Here is an 18,184-nt window from a genome sequence, read left to right as displayed (position 1 = left end):
CGGTCCCAGCTTTGATGCACCTGTACTGACCTCGCCTTCTGGATGATAGCAGGGTGAACAGGCAGTGGCTCGGGTGGTTGTTGTCCTTGATGATCTTTATGGCCTTCCTGTGACATCGGGTGGTGTAGGTGTCCTGGAGGGCAGGTAGTTTGCCCCCGGTGATGCGTTGTGCAGACCTCACTACCCTCTGGAGAGCCTTACGGTTGAGGGCGGAGCAGTTGCCGTACCAGGCGGTGATACAGCCCGACAGGATGCTCTCGATTGTGCATCTGTAGAAGTTTGTGAGTGCTTTTGGTGACAAGCCGAATTTCTTCAGCCTGAGGTTGAAGAGGCGCTGCTGCGCCTTCTTCACGATGCTGTCTGTGTGGGTGGACCAATTCAGTTTGTCCGTGATGTGTACGCCGAGGAACTTAAAACTTACTACCCTCTCCACTACTGTTCCATCGATGTAGATAGGGGGGTGTTCCCTCTGCTGTTTCCTGAAGTCCACAATCATCTCCTTAGTTTTGTTGACGTTGAGTGAGGTTATTTTCCTGACACCACACTCCGAGGGCCCTCACCTCCTCCCTGTAGGCCGTCTCGTCGTTGTTGGTAATCAAGCCTACCACTGTTGTGTCGTCCGCAAACTTGATGATTGACTTGGAGGCGTGCGTGGCCACACAGGGAGTACAGGAGAGGGCTCAGAACGCACCCTTGTGGGGCCCCAGTGTTGAGGATTTCATCAACCTTGTTGTCAAGAGAGTAATCCATCCAATGCTTTTCTTCAGGCAACGAAATTCTCCAGTTGGAACCTTATTGATGATTTATGTTAAAAACATCCTAAAGATTGATTCCATATATCGTTTGACTGGTTTCTACGACCTGTAACGGAACTTTTCAAGTTTTTGTCTGGACGAAGTGCTCACGCCTCATGAAGATGGATTACTGGGCTGAACACGCTAACAACAAGTGGCTATTTGGACATAAATTATGGACTTAGTGGAACTTTATGGAAAAAATCTGTAATTTATTGTCGAACTGGGAGTGCCTTCTGATGAAGATCATCAAAGGTAAGTGAATATTTATCCTGACTCCAACATGGCGGATATTTCTTTGGCTGGATTGGGCTCTGAGCGCAGTTCTCAGATTATGCTTTCTCCGTAAAGTTTTTTTGAAATCTGACACAGCGGTTGCATTAAGGAGAAGTCTATCTTTAATTCTGTGAATAACAATTGTATATTTTATCAATGTTTATTATGAGTATTTCTGCAAAATCACTGTATGTTTTGGAATCAAAACATTACTGCACATAACGCACCAATTTAAACTGAGATTTTTGGATATAAATATGCACATTATCGAACAAAACATACATGTATTGTGTAACATGATGTCCTATGAGTGTCATCTGATGAAGATCATCAAAGGTTAGTGATTAATTCTATCTATATTTCTGCCTTTTGTGACTCCAATCTTTGGCTGGAAAAATGGCTGTGTTTTTTTGACTTGGCTATGACCTAACATCATATGTTGTGCTTTCGCTGTAAAGCATTTTTTTTTTTTTTTTTTTTTAATCGGACACGATGAGTAGATTAACAAGATGTTTATCTTTCATTTGCTGTATTGGACTGGGTTAATGTGTGAAAGTTAAATATTTAAAAAAATATTTTTGAATTTCGCACACTGCCTTTTCAGCGGAATGTTGTCGAGAGGTTCCGCTAGTGGAACGCCTGCACTAGAAAGGAGCTATGGGGCACTATTTTTATTTTGGGAAAAATAGCGTTCGCAAAGTAAACTGCCTATTTCTCATAACCAGATGCCAGAATATGCATATAATTGACAGCTTAGGATAGAAAACACTCAAAAGTTTCAAAAAAATATATATTGTCTGTGAGTATAACAGAACTGACATATTGGCGAAATCCTGAGAAAAATCCAATCAGGAAGTGAATCTTTTTTTGAAACCCCCGTCTTTCTATGCATCCCTATTGCCCATTGAAAGGGATATCAACCAGATTCCTTTTTCTGTGGCTTCCCTAAAGTGTCTACAGCCTTTAGACGTAGTTTCAGGCCTTTATTTTGAAGAATGAGCGTAAACGTCCACATTGCGTAAGTAGTCAGTTGTTGGCTTTCAGTGTGATTTTTGCGCAAAAAGAGAGGTAGCCATTTTTCCTCCCGGTCCTAGTGAAAAGCCAACTGTCCCGGTTGATATATTATCGAATAGATATTTGAAAAACACCTTGAGGATTGATTATAAAAAACGTTTGCCATGTTTCTGTCGATATTATGGATATAATTTGGAATTTTTGTATGCGTTGTCGTGACCGCCATTTCCAGTGGATTCCTAGGCATTACGCATGAAACAAACGGAGGTATTTGGATATAAAAAATATATTTATGGAACAAAAGGAACATTTGCTGTCTAACTGGGAGTCTCGTGAGTGAAAACATCCGAAGCTCATCAAAGGTAAACGATTAATTTGATTGCGTTTCTGATTTTCTGATTTTCTTGACCAAGTTGCCTGCCGCTAGGTGTACATAATGTTTTGTTAGTATATCGATAAACTTAAACAAACGCTTGTATTGTTTTCGCTGTAAAGCATAATTTCAAAATCTGAGACGACAGGGTGATTAACAAAAGGCTAAGCTGTGTTTCGCTATATTTCACTTGTGATTTCATGAATATGAATATTTTCTAGTAAGATTATTTGACCTTTGCGCTATGCTATTTAGTGTAGTTGATGACAATTATCCCGGATCCGGGATGGGTGGTTCCAAGAGGTTTTAAATAAAACCTTGTCGAATGAGAGACTGATGAAGTGTATACAGCCTGCGTGCAGAGCTCATTCTTTTTTTCAAATCATTATTTGAGTCGCAACATGCAGCCTTACAAGGCAGTCCCCCAGACCTCTCCGATTCAGAGGGATTGGGTTAAATGCGGAAGACACATGTGGTTGTACAACTGACAAGGTGTCCCCCTTTCCCAATGTATTAAAAATCTAAATATATAGCCCAATGTTTGTAGAACAACTAGTTACATTAATAAATCTAAATTAAGCATATAGGAGTACCTATTTCTTTGTTAACCGCTCAACACAGAATAGCCCCATGTGCGGACTCCCTCAAACCGTTTGGAGGAAACATCCTTTCTAAATTATTCAGCTTTGTTCAATTGTATTCTTCATACTATAAAATAATGCCACGGACTTCTAAGCAAATCTTGTCTGCTAAATGAACTAGTGTAGCCCAGAGCCATTTGGCATAGCCAGATCAGGACCTAACATAAGAACAACTCAGAGTATGCTATTCTGTTCTTCTGAAATAGACTACATTTTCTTCATTTCGTGTTTCTTTAGACCTGTCTAAAATAAATAATGGATTGCAGGCTATATTACATGGATGTATTATACTTTTTAAAATGTAGATGTTCCAAAGGTCAGTGGCTTTTAGGCTGTGTGTGGACACCAGGAGATGCTAAATGTGTTAATGTTAATTGCCGGTCAATTACCGTGAGACTGACAGTTATTTGCTTTACAATCACCGGCTGATGAAATTTCGTGACCGCCACAAGCCTAAATTAAACTTTTAGAATCGTCCCTTTAACCAGTAATGATGTCATTCACGAGGCAAGAAGGGGTCGGCCCGTTGGAGCCCTACTCACGCACACTGTCAATTCGCTGATGTTTTTGCATTATGGTTAGCATATCATCACATATCTTCTTGCACTGTAGTGTTCTAGCATGTATGGACATTGTTTTGCAAACATGAATTAACATTTTTTTCTCCTTGTCGCAATATTTAAGCGTAACCAGGCCAAAGTACTACAGCTCAGCTTGGTTTGACTGAGTACTGTGAAGAGGGTATGGGGCTCCTCTGCTTAGCCCTGCCCACTATGGAGCAGTGAAAAGAGCTGCCAGTCTGACTTTAGTTCTCTCTGTTTCTGGGTCCTTTAGTAATGCTGTGTGTGGCTGCATCCGAAATGGCACCCTATACAGTGCACAACTTTTTACCATAGCCTTATGTGCCCTGGTCAAAAGTAGTGTGTACTATATAGTGAATAGGATACCATTTCAGACGCAGCCTGTGAATGTGGTCCCGACTCAAGCCACAGGGCCGCTGTGTGAAATCACAACAACAGTTACAGCTTATCAATGGGCATATGGAAAGAACAGGCGGACAGGCAGCGCTAGCCTTGCGGTTAGAGAGGCAGGCCAGTAACCGGAGGGTTGACGGTTTGAACCCCAGGGCTGAAGGGAAAATCTGCCCGAAGAGAGCCTGCAACCAGACACACACACGGATATCTGGGTTCATGTTACTGAGTGTTGTGGATCTGATGCAGGCTGGGAGGAATGCTGAAGGAATGCCTGGCTCTCTTCATGTCACACACACACACCCTAATTCCCTCAAAACGTAAAACAAAACAACAACAAACAGGGACTATCATATCAGCGCTATTACCCAGCTGTTCTTACGACAACATTGGGTAATCAGGAAATCATACTATGACCACAAAATAATTTGAGGCGAGTTTCACTGGGGGTGGGGGAAGAGAGAAAGAGAAAAAGAGAGAGAAAAAGAGTGCTCTGTGGTATCTGGAAGTGATATTAAGCCCTAACGTAGTTAAATATAGTAATTTAGTAAGAATCGTTATCTTTCTTGTTAGCTTAACATAGCAGGACAATATAAGCCACATTCGGGGTTCGTCCTAATTGGCACCCTATTTCCTATATAGTGCACTATTTTTGGCTAGAGCCCTATGGCAACATGAGAAGCCCCATTCAGGCTTTCTGCGTCAATTAAGAACACACAAGACAATGTGGTGTGTCCTCCAAATGGCACCCCATTCCCTATATAGTGCACTACTTTTGATCAGTGCTCTAGGGGCCCTGGTCAAAAGAAGTACACCATGTAGGGTCAAAAGTAGCGCACTATAAAGAGAATAGCCTGCCATTTGAAATGTAGACCTAGGAAATGTGGTGGTGGCGTACTGGTCGCTTGGTCATTAACACTCTACCATAACAAGGTGGGTATTTAGCTGCTAAATGATTGCAGAAGCATCAGATGGAGAAAAGATGAGATGAGGAGAGTCTGACAGCCTAAAATGGTGATCTTCCGATCGACTGAAAAAGATTTTGAGATTTGAAAATCAAATCTGTTTTTTCCCCCCGAAGAAAGAGAGAGAGAGAAAGAGCTGTAAACTGATGTGGTCTGGTTGATGACTAGCGTGTCTCAAGCACATAGGTCAGTCGGTGACATGCACACACACACACACACAATCTTCTGCTATTGATGTTCCATTCACAACTGCTACTCTCCTACACATCTTTGTCTACTGCACTTTAACCACTTGTACCATCCCATGTCCCTGCTTAGTCCCTCCCTACTTGCCTCTCGCAGTTTAGTGCCTCTCCGAACGCACGCACGCACTCTGTCAAAAGAGCGAGGGCGGGTGGGCGAGTGAGCGAGGGCGGGTGGGCGAGTGAGCGAGGGCAGGTGCGGGAGGATGAGCGGGAGGATGAGCGAGAGTGCGAGTGAGGGCGAGTGAGCGGAAGGGCGAGTGCGAATGAGGGAGAGCGGGAGGGCGAGTAAGGAAGAGCGGGAGGGCGAGTAAGGGAGAGCGCAAGTGAGCGAGAGTAGATGAAAAGGATGGAAACGGTGAGAACAGTATGTCAGAGGAATTAAAGGGTCAAACCTTTTATCCGTCAATTTTGAATTAAAGCGTGATTTTAAATTAAAGATAGGATAATAATAACCTTGTGTCATTTCTCTCATTTCCTGGTAACCAGTTCCTCAGTTGGTAGTCAGGTCTGAGTCATAGCAACAGGGTTTGTCGGCAACAAGAATTGTAAACAATTTCATTAGCTAGTTTGTTATGCCAGCCTTCAGTAATAGAACACACAGGGTCAGTCCCAAATGGTACCCTATTCCCTATATCGTGCACTACATTTGACCATAGACTATGTGCCCTGGTCAATAGTAGTGCACTATATAGGGAATAGAGTGCCATTTGGGATGCATATACAACATGGAGGAGAGGTGCACTTTGTTTAATATCACCCAGCGCTGCGGTCTAATGACAGGATGTTCCAACGTGACAAGAATACAGATGACCAACAGGGAGAAATTAAGGAAGGGAGAGAGAGAGAGCAGACGGGGGAGTAAGTTGGAGTAAGTGGGAGAGGTACAGTATTTTGAGTTAGCTTTTTTTATCCAATTAGTTTATTTAATTACAAGAGACGTCAATACTGTGACATGAAGCTGCGCCAAATTAATACGGGAGGCTGAGTCTGTCACAGAGTTGTCAGTTGCCAAGCAATTAAGGGTTGTGTTGGTGGCTGGAGCATCGGAGTACCTACTAGGCTTATACAAGATTTACCCCCTTTTCATGGTATCCAATTGTTAGTAGTTACTATCTTGTCTCATCGCTACAACTCCCGTACGGGCTCGGGAGAGACGAAGGTCGAAAGCCATGCGTCCTCCGAAACACAGCCCAACCAAGCTTCTTAACACAGTGCGCATCCAACCCGGAAGCCAGCCGCACCAATGTGTCGGAGGAAACACCGTACACCTAGCGACCTGGTCAGCGTGCACGGCGCCCGGCCAGACACAGGAGTCGCTAGTGCGCGATGAGACAAGGATATCCCTTCCAGCCAAACCTTCCCTAACCCGGACGACGCTAGGCCAATTGTGTGTCGCCCCATGGACCTCCAGGTCGCAGCCGGCTGTGACAGAGCCTGGGCTCGAACCCAGAGTCTCTGGTGACACAGCTAGCACTGCGATGCAGTGCCTTAGACCACTGCGCCAACAGGGAAGCCATACTACAGGTACTTTAACCCGGACAGTCCACTTAATAACACATGCTAAATCTGTCCATGGATACCAAAAGCATCTTTCCTCAGCAGTTCGTCTGTACACCAGCAAAGGCAGTCTGAATGCCTATCTATGCTGCAGGCATCTCTCAGTCCCCACCTCATCAGTCAGGCTCCTTCCCCTCATCGCTCTGGCCCCTCTCATCTCATGCTTGTGTATAGGTGACACTTTTGATATCCACATTTTCATACCGTCCTTGTGCCATACCGTATAAATCGGCAGTGCACACAATGTGGTATTACCGGCGCTAATATGAGTGTCTAATCAGAACGTACATGTAAATGACCATAGTGGATGCTAGCTACAGTGCCTTGCGAAAGTATTCGGCCCCCTTGAACTTTGCGACCTTTTGCCACATTTCAGGCTTCAAACATAAAGATATAAAACTGTATTTTTTTGTGAAGAATCAACAACAAGTGGGACACAATCATGAAGTGGACACAATCCTCCTTGCAAAACAGCTCGAGCTCAGTGAGGTTGGATGGAGAGCATTTGTGAACAGCAGTTTTCAGTTCTTTCCACAGATTCTCGATTGGATTCAGGTCTGGACTTTGACTTGGCCATTCTAACACCTGGATATGTTTATTTTTGAACCATTCCATTGTAGATTTTGCTTTATGTTTTGGATCATTGTCTTGTTGGAAGACAAATCTCCGTCCCAGTCTCAGGTCTTTTGCAGACTCCATCAGGTTTTCCTCCAGAATGGTCCTGTATTTGGCTCCATCCATCTTCCCATCAATTTTAACCATCTTCCCTGTCCCTGCTGAAGAAAAGCAGGCCCAAACCATGATGCTGCCACCACCATGTTTGACAGTGGGGATGGTGTGTTCAGGGTGATGAGCTGTGTTGCTTTTACGCCAAACATAACGTTTTGCATTGTTGCCAAAAAGTTCAATTTTGGTTTCATCTGACCAGAGCACCTTCTTCCACATGTTTGGTGTGTCTCCCAGGTGGCTTGTGGCAAACTTTAAACAACACTTTTTATGGATATCTTTAAGAAATGGCTTTCTTCTTGCCACTCTTCCATAAAGGCCAGATTCGGGCAATATACGACTGATTGTTGTCCTATGGACAGAGTCTCCCACCTCAGCTGTAGATCTCTGCAGTTCATCCAGAGTGATCATGGGCCTCTTGGCTGCATCTCTGATCAGTCTTCTCCTTGTATGAGCTGAAAGTTTAGAGGGACGGCCAGGTCTTGGTAGATTTGCAGTGATCTGATACTCCTTCCATTTCAATATTATCGCTTGCACAGTGCTCCTTGGGATGTTTAAAGCTTGGGAAATATTTTTGTATCCAAATCCGGCTTTAAACTTCTTCACAACAGTATCTCGGACCTGCCTGGTGTGTTCCTTGTTCTTCATGATGCTCTCTGCGCTTTTAACGGACCTCTGAGACTATCACAGTGCAGGTGCATTTATACGGAGATTTGATTACACACAGGTGGATTGTATTTATCATCATTAGGTCAACATTGGATCATTCAGAGATCCTCACTGAACTTCTGGAGAGAGTTTGCTGCACTGAAAGTAAAAGGGGCTGAATAATTTTGCACGCCCAATTTTTCAGTTTTTGATTTGTTAAAAAAGTTTGAAATATCCAATAAATGTCGTTCCACTTCATGATTGTGTCCCACTTGTTGTTGATTCTTCACAAAAAAATACAGTTTTATATCTTTATGTTTGAAGCCTGAAATGTGGCAAAAGTTCGCAAAGTTCAAGGGGGCCGAATACTTTCGCAAGGCACTGTAAGTGCTAACTAAATTGCAAGGACAGATAACTAAGCTCATAAAGTTATACAAGTATCTAGAAAGGCTAGTCACAGTGTGCTGCATGCACACAAAAATGTATTTAACAGCAGGGATCTTGATCCAGGAGGCTATTCTCTGCTGAGTTCAAGAGACGCTTGACCATGCAAGTTAGCCACTCAGATAGCTAGCAAACCAAACACACAACTGGAGAGTATTTAGCACATTTTAGACAGTTATCTTAATAGTTATAAGATATCTAACTGGCAAAAATGTTGTAGTGAAATATATACATTTAATAAACTTTAAAGACAGCTTCAAAGGTTTGACAATCCTACTCTGGGTACGGTATACAGCCCAAGACACAAGTGCTGCCGGAGTGTTTGTGTCTGTGCTGCCTACGAGTGTGTCTGAGCAGTGTGTGACTGTCTGAGTAGCGAAGAAACACTTGTCTGCCCAGCTTTAACACATGCCTCAAATGCCAGAGATTCCAGGAGCTGAGCTTGAGCGAGGGCTTACAGCCGAGCAGACACACAGTGAACTGGCTCAGAGCAGCACAAAGCGGCACTAGACTGACTGACCTGTGTCTCCCTGTTCGTTACAGCACAACACCACCACCAGATTGAGGTGAACTGCGAAGTAGTACAGTAGCGCAGCAACCAGAGTGTGAACAGAGAGGGCTTAAGGCATTTTCACACAGTTCTGAGTTATAGTTCGAATCAAAGTTGGATTATTTGTTACATTGGTTTCACATCTCCAAATGTTAAACGAACAAAATGCATAAACAAAACCACGTCCATGTCATTTGTTTAAAGGAGAAAAATACTCACGTTAAATCTACCTATGATTCATACGAATTTCACTTCAAAAGGCTATATTTAGTAGCCTATATCCACGGTATAGCCTCCGTCTCCCCCAATCTGCATCAGATGCACTCATAAATGCACTACTACTCACAGAATGTTTCAGAGATATCAAGTTATGGTACTACTTGCATTTCATTAAATGCTTGCAGTCAAACAACCAATAATACACTGCTTGCCTCTTTGGTCTGGACTGTGTTTTCATCTGCAGCGAACCGCAATAAAAGGTACAAATGGAATTGGACCGAGACCACCCTTTTTGAGGGAACCACAGCGCGTTGTTTAGTGCGCTCCCGACTTCGGGTAGTGTTCACACCAACTAAGGGGGAAAACCCGCCAGAGCTCGCCAGAGCTCGCCAGAGCGCGACAAATCTGTTTGAGTCCCGAAAGGAGGGGAGACAGGCGTTTGGATATGACCTCCTACACAGTGTAGTGAATCATGAAGGCACATTACTAAAATACATTTATTTAACTAGGCAAGTCGGTTAAGAACAAATTCTAATTTACAATGACGGCCTACCCCAGGCCAAACCCTAACCCGGATGATGCTGGGCCAAATGAGCACCGCCCTATGGGACTCCCAATTACGTCCGGTTATGATACAGCCCAGGATCGAACAAGGGTCTGTAGTGATGCCTCTAGCACTGAGATGCAGTGCCTTAGACCGCTGCGCAGATCAGGAGCCCTAATTGGTGCTCCTCTTTCTAGGAATGCTGGGGAACAACAGTTGTTTAATGTTTCTAGTGTCATGACTATCAATAATGTGATGATTGCTATTTATCGAATAATTACCTACAACGGTTCATTAATCATGTAACAATTAACGCATTAGGAATTTGGGGCACCACAGGAAAAGTTATTTAGCGAGTTACCATCTCCTGACTTACCAACTCTAAAAATATATAAATATCTCTTACTTCGATAGCAGTCAATTATTAATTATTACCTCATCAGTCTCATTATGAACGTCGCACAGTTCTTGGATATCTTCACAAACCCTAACCCTAAGTGATGAATCAGCGATACACAAATTGGCTTAATTATTTATTTACTAACTAACTAAATCAGCAAATAGAATACGTAAACACACACACAGCATACAGTTTTTGATTACATACAATTGAAGTCAGAAGTTTACATACACCTTAACCAAATACTTTTAAACTCAGTTTTTCACAATTCCTGACATTTAATCCTAGTAAAAATTCCCTGTTTTAGGTCAGTTAGGATCATAACTTCATTTTAAGAATGTGAAATGTCAGAATAATAGTAGAGAGAATGATTTATTTCAGCTTTTATTTCTTTCATCACATTCCCAGTGGGTCAGAAGTTTACATACACTCAATTAGTATTTGGTAGCATTACCTTTAAATAGTTTAACTTGGGTCAAACGTTTGGGGTAACCTTCCACAAGCTTCCCACAATAAGTTGGGTGAATTTTGGCCCGTTCCTCCTGACAGCGCTGGTGTAACTGAGTCAGGTTTGTAGGCCTCCTTGCTCGCACACTCTTTTTTATTTCAGCCCACAAATTTTCGATAGGATTGAAGTCAGGGCTTTGTGATGGCCACTCAGATACCTTGACTTTGTTGTCCTTAAGCCATTTTGCCACAACTTTGGAAGTATGCTTGGGGTCATTGTCCATTTGGAAGACCCATTTGCGAACAAGCTTTAACAAGAAATTTGTGAAGTGGTTGAAAAACGAGTTTTAATGAAGAGTTAGTTTGAGTTCTACAAGAGTTCAAGAAAATGGAGAGTGATTCACATCGTGGCATGGAACGCCAAGTCTAGGAACAAAAGGCTCCTCAACAGCTTCTACCTACAAGCCATAGGACTGCTGAACAATTCATAAAATCGGCACAATTTCCATCGACCCCACCCCTCCCTTTTATACATTGCTGCTACTCGCTGTTTTTTGTTACCTATGCATAGTCACTTCGCCCCCACCTACATGTACAGATTACCTCAACTAGCCTGTACCCCCACACACTGAATCGGTACCGGTGCCTCCTGTATATAGCCTCATAATGTTATTCTTATTGTGTAACTTTTTATTGGTAAATATTTTCTTCTTCTTGAACTGCACTGTTGGTTAAGGGCTTGTAAGTAAGCATTTCACGGTAAAGTCTACACTTGTTGTATTCGGCACATGTGACAAATAAAGTTTGATTGATTTGACTTGGACAGGGCTGGCTTGGCTTTCAAACACATATCCTGTTTTAGGAGGATGAGTCGGCAACACTACGGCAGGCAGGTTAATGAACACACACACATTCCCTCTTGCCTGGCAGAGCTGTTGAAATTGGCTCACCTCTCACCAGAGCTCCACATGTCAGAATCAAATCAAAGAAAGAGGAGACCAATGAGCTACTATAGGTAAGAACCCAATAATTAGGCTAACAATCCCTTGATTCCCTCCAAATCAGTTTTTCAAAAGGAAGATACATTGCTTTTCAAGGAACAAGACATAAGGTCACATGGCGGAAGTGTTTTGGTTGTAAAAGAGTCTGTCTGCACGGCAACATCAATGCGGAGAGAGAGATGGCCCTCGCTCGGCCCCATGGGGCCATCCATAACCTTGGACAGGAACTGGCCTCACAAAGACAGGAAACAATCGTGCATAGAACACTCTATGAACTTGGACTCCTATTGTTCCACGAGGAGATGGACTTGGTGCCAGACAGACTTGACTGGGATGTGTGGAGACCACCGCCGGCCACAGGGGAGAGAGGTGTCACACACAACAAACACACACACGTGGACACAGACTTATAGACAAAAACATACACATGCACACAGAGATACATAAGTGCACTCACACACAGCCTACCACTGGGGGGTACACATCCACCCTTACACCACTGTGCTACTCTGCTATTATCTAGAAGCTAGAAAAAACAATGGACATCTTCAGTCAAACACACGCTAGGTGATTTAGGCTGTGTGTGTGTTCGCAGTTAGGAAATTCTTAGTGTCCCAGACCATCCCACAGGCCTCTGATTGGTGGAGGCAAGTGTATGCGACGTCCATTAGGATAAATTTGGACCATCCGTAGGCCTATATTTATGACCACCATTCACCTCACCTGACTCTTTCTGGACTCACCAGCACATGAAGACTGTAACATAACACCCAGGCAACATTGCAACAGTTCTTAGGGTCCGTGCGAGCGAGAGAGAGAAGTCATTCTGTAAGCACAATATGGACCACATTTATAACACTGGAACTCCAACCGTAACACTTGAACACCAACCGTAGCACTAGCATATCTACCGTAACACTGGAACTCCAACCGTAACACTGGAACTCCAACCGTAACACTGGAACACCAACCGTAACACTGGAACACCAACCGTAACACTGGAACACCAACCGTAACACCAACCATAACACTGGAACACCAACCGTAACACTGGAACACCAACCATAAAACTGGAACACCAACCATAACACTGGAACACCAACCGTAACACTGGAACACCAACCGTAACACTGGAACACCAACCGTAACACCAACCATAACACTGGAACACCAACCGTAACACTGGAACACCAACACTGGAACACCAACCATAACACTGGAACACCAACCGTAACACTGGAACACCATTGGAACACTAACCGTAACACTGGAACACCAACCGTAACACCAACCATAACACTGGAACACCAACCGTAACACTGGAACACCAACCATAAAACTGGAACACCAACCGTAACACTGGAACACCAACCGTAACACTGGAACACCAACCGTAACACTGGAACACCAACCGTAACACCAACCGTAACACCAACCATAACACTGGAACACCAACCGTAACACTGGAACACCAACCATAACACTGGAACACCAACTGTAACACTGGAACACCAACCGTAACACTGGAACACCAACCGTAACACTGGAACACCAACCGTAACACCAACCGTAACACCAACCATAACACTGGAACACCAACCGTAACACTGGAACACCAACCATAACACTGGAACACCAACCATAAAACTGGAACACCAACCGTAACACTGGAACACCAACCGTAACACTGGAACACCAACCATAACACTGGAACACCAACCATAACACTGGAACACCAACCATAACACTGGAACACCAACCATAACACTGGAACACCAACCATATATAACACTGGAACTCCAACCGTAACACTGGAACTCCAACCGTAACACTGGAACTCCAACCATAACACTGGAACACCAACCATAACACTGGAACACCAACCATAACACTGGAACACCAACCATATATAACACTGGAACTCCAACCGTAACACTGGAACTCCAACCGTAACACTGGAACTCCAACCGTAACACTGGAACTCCAACCGTAACACTGGAACTCCAACCGTAACACTGGAACTCCAACCGTAACACTGGAACTCCAACCGTAACACTGGAACTCCAACCGTAACACTGGAACTCCAACCGTAACACTGGAACTCCAACCGTAACACTGGAACTCCAACCGTAACACTGGAACTCCAACCGTAACACTGAACTCCAACCGTAACACTGAACTCCAACCGTAACACTGAACTCCAACCGTAACACTGAACTCCAACCGTAGCACTGGCATATCTACCGTAACACTGGAACACCAACCGTAACACTGGAACACCAACCGTAACACTGGAACACCAACCGTAACACTGGAACACCAACCGTAACACCAACCATAACACTGAACTCCAACCGTAACACTGGAACTCCAACCGTAACACTGGAACTCCAACCGTAACACTGGAACTCCAACCGTAACACTGGAACTCCAACCGTAACACTGGAACTCCAACCGTAACACTGGAACTCCAACCGTAACACTGGAACTCCAACCGTAACACTGGAACACTAACCGTAACACTGGAACACTAACCGTAACACTGGAACTCCAACCGTAACACTGGAACTCCAACCGTAACACTGGAACTCCAACCGTAACACTGGAACTCCAACCGTAACACTGAACCACCAACCGTAACACTGAACCACCAACCGTAACACTGAACCACCAACCGTAACACTGGCACACCTACCGTAATACTGGCACACCAATCATAACACTGGAACACCAATCATAACACTGGAACACCAATCATAACACTGGAACACAGGCTGCTACTGCTACTCTCTTCCTATATGTTCTTCTCCCTCTCTTTCTTGGTCCCCTTCTCTCCCCCACTATATTTTCCTCCCTCCCTCACAGCTGTGTGTGTGTGTGTGTGTGTGTGTGTGTGTGTGTGTGTGTGTGTGTGTGTAATCTTCTCTGAGGGGAAGATAATGAAGATAATTTTATAATGCGTGTCAAATACCAGTCTCCTGGGAACCTCTGGCTCATTCAGCACTCATTTAGCTGGAGTCTCATTGTTGGGGTGTATCCCTTTTCCCAATTGAGTGCACTACTTTTGGCTCTGGTCAAAAGTAGTGCACTATATAGGGGATAGGATGCCATTTGACTAAAGTACATTAAAGGCCAGCTGCTGTACAGAAGCTGTGGTGCTCAATCCCCTATGAAAGACAGACTGTCACGCAACACCACAGCACAGCACAGCATGGCTCAGTAGTCACTACCGCAATGAGATTATTTCACCAGAACAAAGACATTCTGAAAGAAACCCCATGGAACAGTCACCACATATTTAACACTAGAAGCGCTAAGGCGGTCATTTGGACCATTTGGACTGCTCATGACTAATTGTTTTATTACTCTGCAATTTTTAATGTCACGCCCTATCAGTCCTGGACTTTTCCTAAATATACTGAACAAAAATATAAATGCAACATGTAGTGTTGGTCCCACTTTTCATGAGTTGAAATAAAAGATCCTCAAAATGTTCCATATAAACAAAAAGATTATTTTGCTCAAATGATGTGTACAAGTTTGTTGACATCCCTGTTAGTGAACATTTCTCCTTTGCCAAGATAATCCATCCATCTGACAGGTGTGGCATATCAAGAAGTTAATTAAACAGCATGATCATTACACAGGTGCACCTTGTGCTGGAGACAATAAAAGGCCACTAAAATGTGCAGTTTTGTTAAACAACACCACAGATGTCTCAAGTTTTGAGGGATCGTCCAATTGGCATGCTGACGGCAGGAATGTCCAGATCTGTTCCCAGATAATTTAATTTTAATTTCTTTACCGTAAGACAATGAGAGATTTTGGCAGTATGCACAACCGGCCACACAACCGCAAACCACGTGTAACCACGCCAGCCGAGGACCTCCACATCCGGTTTCTTCACCTGCGGGATCATCTGAGACCAGCCTACCGAACAACTGATGAAACTGTGGGTTTGCACAACCAAAGAATTTCTGCACTAACTGTCAGAAACTGTCTCAGGGAAGCTCATCTGCTTGCTAGTCGTCCTCACCAGGGTCTTGACCTGACTGCAGTTCGACGTCGTAACCAACTTCAGGGGGCAAATGCTCACCTTCAATGGCTGGAGAAGTGTGCTCTTCACAGATGAATCATGGTTCCAACTGTACCGGGCAGATGGCAGACGGCGTACAGTGAGGCAAAAAGTATTTAGTCAGCCACCAATTGTGCAAGTTCTGCCACTTAAAAAGATGAGAGAGGCCTGTAATTTTCATCATAGCTACACTTCAACTATGACAGACAAAATGGGAGAAAAAAAAATCCAGAAAATCACATTGTAGGATTTTTTATGAATTTATTTGCAAATTATGGTGGGGAAAAAAAGCAACCAACAAGTGCTCAGCATGTGGGAACTCCTTCAAGACTGTTGGGAAAGCATTACAGGTGAAGCTGGTTGAGAGAATGCCAAGAGTGTGCAAAGCTGTCATCAAGGCAAAGGGTGGCTACATTGAAAAATCTCAAATATATTTTGATTGTTTTAACACTTAGTTACTACATGGTTCTATATGTATTATTTCATCGTTTTGATGTCTTCACTATTATTCTACAATGTAGAAAATAGTAAAAATAATGAAAAACCCTTGAATTAGTAGGTTTGTCCAAACTTTGTCTGGTACTGTATATGTGTGTGTGTTTGTTCTACAGTGTGTTACGTAATACTGCAGTCCAGGCAGGCAGAGCAGAGAGAGGGGGTTCAGTAATACCCATATGTTACATTCTTCTCCAAGCTCAGACTGAAAGCTGATTGAACAGTGTGAATGTGGAATGGGTGGGCTCCTGGTTTCACAACAAACCCACTTCAGAAGGAGAACGGGCCTCAGCAGCAGGCAGGGTGTGCCCCTAATGGCATTCTATTCCCTATATAGTGCACTACTTTCAGAGAACCTCTGATTGGCTAATGGCCAACAAGCTGCGTCAATCATAAATTAAGTACAGCTATCATGATTGTAATAACTTATAGTAAAAAAAAATACACAAATAGATAGCTTTTTATAAAAATAGTTTTGTTGTTGCATTTAACTGCTGAAAATGCTGTTTAAGAGGCCATTTCCTTAGTAGGTGACATCAAGGGTCACCATGTGGGTGAAGCGGGTGCTCCGGAGGAGTTTCTCATTAGTAATTACCAGTTGGAGAGCTGCTCCAGTAGATGTTTCCCAGCCATATGTGGTAAATTCCCACTTCTATATTAGTTAAACGCACCATGACCCTGACTCCTTCAGTGCCAGATGTGCACGTGTGACTTTCATAAAGGGGGCGTGTCTGTAGCACAGTACATCTCCCACTCTGGGGTAATGTGATGGGCTGTCACTGTTAAATAAGCTCAACACAGAGTGCATTGGCCAATTCATTGAAAACTTTGGCTTTGGCCTGCTTATATAGAGTGGGTACTACCTGTTTGCTGAAACGGTTGCAAGAGGGAAGTTCGTAATGTGGCTCAAGCACTTTCACGAGGTGCTGAAACCCTCTATTCTCAACCACCAAAAACGGGCGCATATCCTCGGCTATAAACCAAAGACTGTAAAAATATAAACCGCCTACCTATCGCTCCTTTAATTTCTTTGGCCATGTAAGAATCAGCTGCCAGGTGCTGCTTGAATGCAGAGGGGGCAGGGTGTTGTGTTGATGTTTCTTTGCGTTTCTGTCTTGTTCCGGTATACTGGGGTGATGTCGGCTTAAATGTGTCAACATATTTGAGGTGTTGGCAGCTGCAAAGGCTATTGAGCGACATACTGTTAACATTTTATCCACTACTCTCTGCCCATCGCAGTTGTAATCTACTTCGAAGCCAAAATGTCTCCAAACTGTAGATTTAAACGATGATGGAGGATCCTCCAATTCTGGTTTATCGACCCCACCACTCACCATCGCACAGAACTAGTTCCTGGCTGCGCCTCACAAAAGGACAGTTTGAAATGTGCCAATTAAGATTTGAATTTGAAGTACAACGGGCGCATAGGCTCTAGTTGTTTTAACGGAATAGCCTCAAAATGTTTTTTCAGCTCATATTTACTCAAGAGGCATAGGCCTACAACACAGCGTAGGCATAGCCAATAGGCTTAGTGTTTTTTTATGTATTCATTCGGGTTCACAGTGCGGACCGAACCGAGGCCCCTATACCGAACTGTACCGTTACACCCCTAATAGTTAGCATATGACTTCTTGGCTCTGCAGCTGGACTTTCTACACTAAAGGACACGAGTGAGTGAGTAAGTGTCTAGGCAAGACTACAACACTCCGTCTGACGCACACACACACACTCCACTCTCGCTTTCTAACAACTCTTCTCCTTCATCTCCCCTGGAGACCAGGTCTTTGAATGTTAAGTGA

General features: G+C 43.7%; 1 protein-coding gene across 4 annotated transcripts in view; it reads right to left on the bottom strand.

Moving 5' to 3' along the window:
• LOC100136604 (insulin receptor) overlaps positions 1 to 18,184 on the bottom strand; it is a 125,103-nt gene that overhangs the window by 84,047 nt on the left and 22,872 nt on the right. The window lies entirely within an intron of this gene.

The sequence above is a fragment of the Oncorhynchus mykiss genome, chromosome 28 (genome assembly GCF_013265735.2).
Source record: "Oncorhynchus mykiss isolate Arlee chromosome 28, USDA_OmykA_1.1, whole genome shotgun sequence".
Taxonomy (NCBI): domain Eukaryota; kingdom Metazoa; phylum Chordata; class Actinopteri; order Salmoniformes; family Salmonidae; genus Oncorhynchus; species Oncorhynchus mykiss.
The sequence above is the reverse complement of the archived record's forward strand: the minus strand, read 5'-3'. Positions and strand labels throughout refer to the sequence as shown.